Source organism: Enhydra lutris, unplaced genomic scaffold, assembly GCF_002288905.1.
Source record: "Enhydra lutris kenyoni isolate GAN:26980312 unplaced genomic scaffold, ASM228890v2 scaffoldscaffold54, whole genome shotgun sequence".
In the NCBI taxonomy this organism is placed as follows: domain Eukaryota; kingdom Metazoa; phylum Chordata; class Mammalia; order Carnivora; family Mustelidae; genus Enhydra; species Enhydra lutris.
In genome coordinates, this window is record NW_019154138.1 from 10,731,611 (window position 1) to 10,739,941 (window position 8,331).

Consider the following 8,331-nt stretch of genomic DNA (forward strand, 5'->3'; position numbering starts at 1 on the left):
CTGAGTGTCCATCAAGAGATGAATGGATAAAGGAAATATGACATACATATGTATATATAATAATGGAATACTATTAATCCATAAACAAGGAGGAAATTCTGTCATTTGTGAGAACATGGATGATTCTGGAGGACATGATGCTAAGTGAGATCACCCAAACACAGAAAGAAAAGTACTACATGATTTCGCTTATATGTGGAATCTAAAACAGTCAAGCACATGGAACTAGGGAGTTGAATGCTGGTTATCATGGACCGGAGTGGGTGGGGGAAGTAGAGAGATTGGTATAGACTTTCAGTTGTAAGATGGGTAAACCTGGAGATCTCATGAACAGAGTGGTGATGAGAGTTAATATTGCTATTGTCCCCATTGTGTTGCATTTTTACAAATTGAAGGTTTATGGCAACCCTATGTCAAGTCAGTCTATTGGCACCATATTCCCCGCACCCCACCCCTGACAGTATTTGCTCATTTTTTGTCTCTGTGTTACATTTTGGTAATTCTTGCAATATTTCAAGCTTTTTCATTGTTACTACATTTGTTATGGTGATCTGTGATCAGTGATCTCTGGTGTTACTATTCTAATTGTTTTGGGGCACCACGAGCTATGCCCACATAAGATGGCAAACTTGATAAATTTTATGTGTGTTCTGACAGCTCCACCAAAGAGTGGTTCCCTATATTTTCCTTTCCTGGGGACTCCCTGTCCCCTCACACAACAATGTTGAAATTAGGCCAGTTAATAGCCCTACAGTGGCCTCTTAAGTGTTCAGGTGGAAGGAAGAGCTGTATGTATCTCACTTTGAATCAAAAGCTAGAAATGATTGAGCTTAGTGAGAAAGGTGCACTGGCAGCTGACATGGACCAAAAGGTAGGCCTCTTGTGCTGAAAAACCAAGGTGTGAATGCAAAGGAGAAGTTCCTGAAGGAAATTTAAGGTGCTATTCCAGTGACTACACAAATGATAAGAGAGTGAAACAGCTTTCCTGCTGGTATGGAGAAAGTTTGAGTGGTCTGGAAAGAAGCTTAAACTAGCCACAATATTCCCTTAAACCAAAGACTGATCCAGAGCAAGCCCCTAACTCTATTTCATTTTATGAAGGCTGGGACAGGTGAGGAAGCTGCAGAAAAGAAGTTTGAAACCAGCAGATTTTGGTTCACGAGCTTTAAGGAAAACATAAACGTGCAAGGTGAAGCAGCAGGTGCCGATGGGGAAGCTACAGGAAGTTATCCAGAAGATCAAGCCAACATAATTAATGAAGGCCACTACACTAAACAACAGATTTTCAATGTAGATGAAATAGCCTTCTATTAGAAGACTTTCATAGCTGGAGAGAAGTCAAAGCCTGGCTTCAAAGGACACACTGATTCTCTTAGGGGCTAGTGCAGCTGGTGACCTTAAGTTGAAGGCAGTACTCATTTACCACTACAGAATTTCTAGGGTCTTTAAGAATTATGCTAAACTGACCCTGCCTATGTCTATAAATGGAACAACAAAGCTCACATGACAGCCCATCTGTTTATAACATGGTTTACTGACTATTTTAAGACCACTGTTGAGACCTGCTCAGAAAAAAAGATTCCTTTAAAAATATTACTGGTTATTGACAATGCACCAGGTCACCCAAGAGTTCTGATGGAGATGTACAATGAGATTAATGTTGCTTTCATGGCTGCTAATATGACATTCATTCTGTAGCCTGTGGATCAAGGAGTCATTTTGACTTTCAGTTGTTATTATTTAAGAAATACATCTCGTAAGACTATAGCTGTCATAGGTAGTGATTCCTTTGATGGATCTGGGTAAAGTAAATTGAAAACTTCCCAGAAAGGATTCATCATTCTAGATGCCATGAGGAACATTTGTGGTTTATGGGAAGAGGTCAAAATAGCAACATGAACAGGAGTTTGGAGGAAGTCAATTCCAACTCTTGTCTCTGACTTTGAGGGGTGGAAGACTTCAGTGGAGGGAAGTCATGTAGATGTGACAGAAATAGCAAGAGAACTAGAATCCGAAGTGGAGCCTACAGATCAGACTGAACTGCCACCATCTCAGGATAAAACTTTAATAGACGAGGAGCTGCTTCTTATGGATGAACAAAGGATGTGGTTTCTTGAGATGGAATCTCCCCATGGAGAAGATGCTGTGAAGACTGTTGGATTGGCAACAGAGGATTTAGAATATTCCATAAACTTAATTGGTAAAGAAGTGGCAGGGTTGGACTCCAGTTTTGAAACAGGTTCTACTGTGGGTAAATGTAATCAAATAACATCACATGCTACGGAGAAATCATTTATGAAAGGAAGAGTCAATCAATGTGGCACATTCCATTGTTGTCTTATTTTAAGAAATTGCCTAGGTGTTTACATTGTTGCTTTAGGCAAAATATTATCGCACACTTAATAGACCTGCAATATAGTGTGACAACTTTTATATGTACTGAGAAACCAAAAAAATTCCTTTTACTCACTTTATTGTGTTGCTCATTTTATTGTGGTGGTTTGGAACCAAACCCAAAATACCTGTATGTAGTAGGTATTGTGAACTGACTGAAAATGTTCACTTTTCCTAACAGTCGTCCTCAGCCAGCCGGTTACTTTCATAAGACAAAAGTTCTGATACGATTTTCCTTCAACTTATTGCAACCTCCTCAAAAAGAGATTATTTTAAATATTATTATTAGAAGCTTACCCAATCTTAAACACACTCAAATAAAACTTAGTCATATAGTTTTCTTATTTTAGTATAATGAATTCAGATTTTATTATTTCTGATTGCCTGATATGTCATCATTATTATTGTTATAAACTGATTATTAGCTACCATCATGATTTAGTTGAGAATCTTTGAGTTAGCTACCATTATGATTTAATTATCAACAAAGCAAAGAAAATCATTATTTAACTTTAATAAATGAAAATATGTGAGGGACAGTCAACATTGAAATAAAAGATATGCATTTTGATTTTTATAGATAAGCTATTTTCTGCATAAGAGTTTTCCACTTAATGGACTATTTGAGGGAAGATTGATATCAACTAATATGTCTAGTAAATGCCACTATTTTCAAAAGTGATCTGTAATTATTTTGCTGTAGGCTATTTTGATAAATGTGAATGGAGTATCTGCATATTTACTATACAGCTAATATGCCAAAAATTAAGTTGGGCATTCCTTTCTTATGTAATTTTCATCTAATTATATAGCCGTTAGATATATCTCTCAAATGCTCAATAATTCTCTCTTTACAATCAACTTATGTTTAATTAAAAAGCAGTGACAAACTTTCTAACTCTGCATTAACTACTCATGATATAAAATTAATAGCAGGTCTAAATTATTTTAAGTGATTTAAGGATTTTCAGTATACTCTCCCAGCTTCCAAGTTGCTTGATTCAAACAAACAGGAAATAAAAACATCATGTTAATTAAATATTTTTATGTTAAATAATAGTAAGTTTGCATTTTTATTTATTTTAATCTTGGGATATGGTATATTAACATTAAGAAATGAGAAATCAGCTATGATGAGTGCTATGAAGTGTGTAAACCTGGCGATTCACAGACTTGTACCCCTGGGGCTAATAATACATTATATGTTTATAAAAAAATAAAAAAATTTATTAAAAAAAAAAGAAATAAGAAATCAAATGACCAGTGGTTACATAAAATTTATTTAATGCTATTTACATACAGTGAAATGTAATTTAAAATGAAAAGGAGGAGGGAAGCTTTGAGTTTTTGCCAGAAAAAAATAGGCCCATCTGTGGGCAGGATTGTTACAGAGTTTGTCATTCTCCCTGTCTCTATAACCTGTTTCTCTGGTTATAGTTGATTGGGCTTGCAGGTCCAATTAATCCATGAAACAGTGTAGAACAAAAACGTGACCTGAGAGAAACATTCATGATGCTCTGAGCCAATAATATTATTTATTACCTGGAAGTTTAAATATGAAAAATAGAGAGCACACAGGTGATAATAAGAGCAGAAAACAGTAAGAAATATCATGTGAGAAACCAAAAGGGAAATGTTAAAGTATTAGTTAATATTCTTATACTTAAGATAAACTCTCTTCTCAAATTTCTAGTACCATCTGTGAAGCACAGTAAGGCAATGTACAATAAAACAAGGTACACCTGTACCAATTTGTGGTAAAATTCATGAAGCTGAAATATAAATAAATAAAGGCAATAAGAGCAATATTATTATTAATAATTCAAAACTTCGGGACGCCTGGGTGACTCAGTTGGTTAAGCCACTGCCTTCGGCTCAGGTCATGATCCCAGGGTCCTGGGATCGAGTCCCACATTGGGCTCCTTGCTCAGTGGGGAGCCTGCTTCTCTCTCTGCCTCTGCCTGCCGCTCTGCCTACTTGTGTTCTCTCTCTGACAAATAAATAAATAAATAAATAAAATCTTTAAAAAAAAATAATTTAAAACTTCAAGTTTTGAAATAAATGTGACCAATTTATAATTGGCCCTTGGATCTACTTGATTACTGCAAAATTTCAATCAAATAAAATCAAAACAAAAGTCAGGGGAAAAGATTGCAATCTTAGAAGGAGGTCTCAGAACAAATGATTCAATTAACATTACATCATTTTGTTTTTCTAACCGAAAGTCAAACCTCTTCATTAATCATAAAATTAATTTAAGGGTTCACGTAGGCCTTAATAATAAAAGAAAAAAAATCAGCTATAATAACAGTAAATATTTTGCCATGAAATTTTGGTTTTAGTTTTGTTACATAGTTAGGGGTGTATGTGCTGAATGGTGGTATGAACTACAGTTCTATTTAAGTAATAACCTGTATCAGTCAGGGTCCTCCAGAGAAAGAGAACCAATAGGATTTTCTCTCCCTACCCCCTCAATCCCCCAAATTTATCTCCAAAACTAATATATGTACAATATATATTATAGGAATTGGCTTGGCTCATAGAGTTTTGGAGGCTGAGAAGTCCCATGATCCACCATCTGCCAGCTTGAGAACCAGGAAAGCTGGTGGTGTAATTCAGTCTGAGTTTGAAAGCCTTTTAATTAGGGGTGGAGTGGAGGCTGGTGTTGTAATTTCTGATCTGAGTGTGAAAGCCTCAGAACCAGGAGTGCTGATGTCTGAGATCGAAGGTAGATGTCTTAGCTCAAGCAGAGAGAGGATTTCACCCTTCCTCTACCTTTTTGTTTTATTTAGCTGCTTGCTCAAGAGATGCCCACCCATACTTGGGAGGGCCATCTGCTTTACTCTATTCACCAATTCAAATGCTAATCTCTTCCAGAAGAACCTTCACAGGCACATCCAGAAATAATGTTTTACCGTTCATCTGAGCACCCATCCCTAGCTCTGTTAAGTTGACACAAAATTAATCATCATACAGCCAAAGATTGAAAAATAGATAGATATATAAATCTCTCATATAATGATTAAAAATGTTGTAGTTTGTGGTTAGTCTTATAGTGTGTTACATATACAGGTATGGATATAAATTCAAATCAAACTGTCCAGGTTTGAAATATGGCTTCAGCATTTAATAGCTGGATATAAAAAATTTTTTGAACTCTGTTTCCCCATTTATAAAATACTTATAGTAATAGCATCTAACTGACTGGGTTGCTGAAAATTTAAATAGAATAAGTGGAAAGGAACATTCTAAAAATTTAGCATATAGTGAACTCAGAATAGTAATATTAGGGCTCTCACAAATGATTCAAATAAGGTTATACAGAGATACTTCTCACCCAGATGGAGTAACAGATGATGGATCTACTATCCCACTTGAAAAACAAAAACTGGAAAAAATACAGGAAACTGGTTTTCAAGCTACTGGATATGAGGCAATGGAGGATAGTGATCTCTGAGAGATGGGGAACAAACGATATGAACTCTGTGATTATCCCTGAGGGTCTCCTGGCTGCAGTGCAAGAGGGGAAAACCCATGTAGAGCCTAGAAGACTCCTTGAGTTGAGAAGTTGGAACTGAGTCTGGAGAGAAAAAGGCAACTAGTTTTCAGGAAAAACTGTTAAAGATGTGAGAGCTTTGCTCATGGAGGGAAATCCAGAGATCTGTAGACTATTTTGTGAAGTACTGATCAACACCATGTATGTGTGAGAAATCTTACCCATCGCTGAGAAAGAGCCACTTGAAAGGATTCAGGAGACCACAGGGCCAGCAATAGTGCTCATTTCCATAAACTGGAGTGGAAAATTTCATAAATCATGGGGCAACAGGTTAGAGTACTAAGAAGATTCTTGCCTTGTGTTGGGAAATAATTATCATTAGACTAAATATGGCTCTGATCATAAAAGTTAAAGGCAGAACCGGAAAGGATCAAGCTGTTAGCCAGTAACTTAACTGTGTCCCCAAACAAAGCTCAAGGATGTTTGTGGGAATAGAAAAATCTAGCATCTAAGAAGGTAAAATTCACAATGTGTAGCATCCAATAAAATATTGTGAGGCAGATAAAGAAGCAGGAAAATGCAGTCTCTATCGAAAAAATCATCAAATTCCAACGAACCCAGAACTAAGGAAATTAACCAAAAATGACACTAGAAAGTTCTAATAACTTTATTTCATATACTCAAAAAATTAAATAGAAACATGTAAGATTAAAAAGACCCAAATAAAACTTCTAGAGTTGAAAACTACAATGTCTGAAATGATAAACAAACTGAATGCAATTAATGTAATTAGACATTGCAGAAGAAATGATTAGTGAACTTCAAGACATAACAATAGGAAATAGCCAAAACAAAAGAAAATGAGAAAAAGAATCAGCTATGGGACAACTTTATGTAGTCTTACATACATGTAGTCCACAAAGAGGGGGACACAGAAAGTATACTTGAAGACATAATTATTGAAGTTTTCTGAAGTTGATGAAAACTATGAAACCACAAATGCAGGAAGCTCAGATAACCCCAAGCATAAGAAAAATGAAGAAAATTACACCAAGGCACATCATAATCAAAATGCTTAAAACCACTAATAAAGAGAAAATCTTTTTTTTTTTTTAAAGATTTTATTTATTTGACAGAGATCACAAGTAGGCAGAGAGGCAGGCAGAGAGAGAGAGAGAGAGAGGAGGAAGCAGGCTCCCTGCTGAGCAGAGAGCCCAATGCTGGGCTTGATCCCAGGACCCTGGGATCATGACCTGAGCCAAAGGCAGAGGCTCAACCCACTGAGCCACCCAGGTGCCCCTAAAGAGGAAATCTTAAAAGAGCCAAGAAAATAAAAGCCACATTACATATAGAGGAATAAAGGTAACAGTAGATTTTTTTCACTGGAGAATGTAATTGAGAAAATGGAAGCATATCATCTTTAAATAATTAAAAACAAACACAATAACTTAGAATTTAACTGTCAACTTAAAATTTTTTTCAACTTAGAATTTATGCTCATTAAAAATAATTTGTTTTTCAACTTAGAATTTATGCTCAGTAAAATATCTTTCAAAATTGAAGGTAAAATAAAGACTTTCAGAAATACAGAAGCTGAAATAATTACCAGCAGACCTATATTATAAAAAATGCTGAAAGAAGTCCTTCAGGGAGAAAGGAAATCATATTAGATGGAAACATGAATCTACATTAAGTAATAAAAGCATTGGAAATAGTAACTACATTGATAAATGTACAAATTATTTCCTTATTTTTAAGATTGCTTTACAAGATTATTGATTTTTTAAAACAAAAATAAAACAGTGCATTGTGGAATTTGTAACATATGTAAAAAAGAAATGTATGACAAAGGCTGAGTAGAGAGAAATAGAAATATACTCTTGTGAGGTTTTAATTCTTCGTATGGAGTTGATAAAATGCACTATATATATGATACAATATATATAAATGTATATTTATACTTAAGTATACATATAATACAATATTTATATAAATACAATAAATATAATGAACCACAAGGCAACTGCTAAATTAAAAAAAAATCTAAAAGACAGATTGTCAGATTGAAAATGAAAACATTATCCCACTATATGCTGCCTATAGGAAACATAATTTACAAAGACAGAAATAGATTTAAAATAAAACAATAAAAAAAGATATACAATGCTAACACTAAGCAAAAGAAAGCTAGATTGTCTATATTAATATGAGATAAAGTAGGATTCAGAACAAAGAATATTATCAGGGTAAGTGAAAGTCCCTTCAGATTCATAGAAGGTTTAGTTCATTAGGAGGACGTAACAATCTAAATGTTCAAGCATCTAATAATAGATCTTCAAAATATATGAGGTAAAACCTGGTAGAACTGCAAGGGGAACTAGACAAATTCACAATTATAGTTAGGTATTTTAATATCTCCCCTCAATAACTGACTGAAAAAG

General features: G+C 34.8%; 1 pseudogene; it reads left to right on the plus strand.

Moving 5' to 3' along the window:
- The first annotated feature begins 721 nt into the window (after positions 1-721).
- Positions 722-5,851, plus strand: LOC111157337 (annotated as a pseudogene).
- Positions 5,852-8,331: the final 2,480 nt, after the last annotated feature.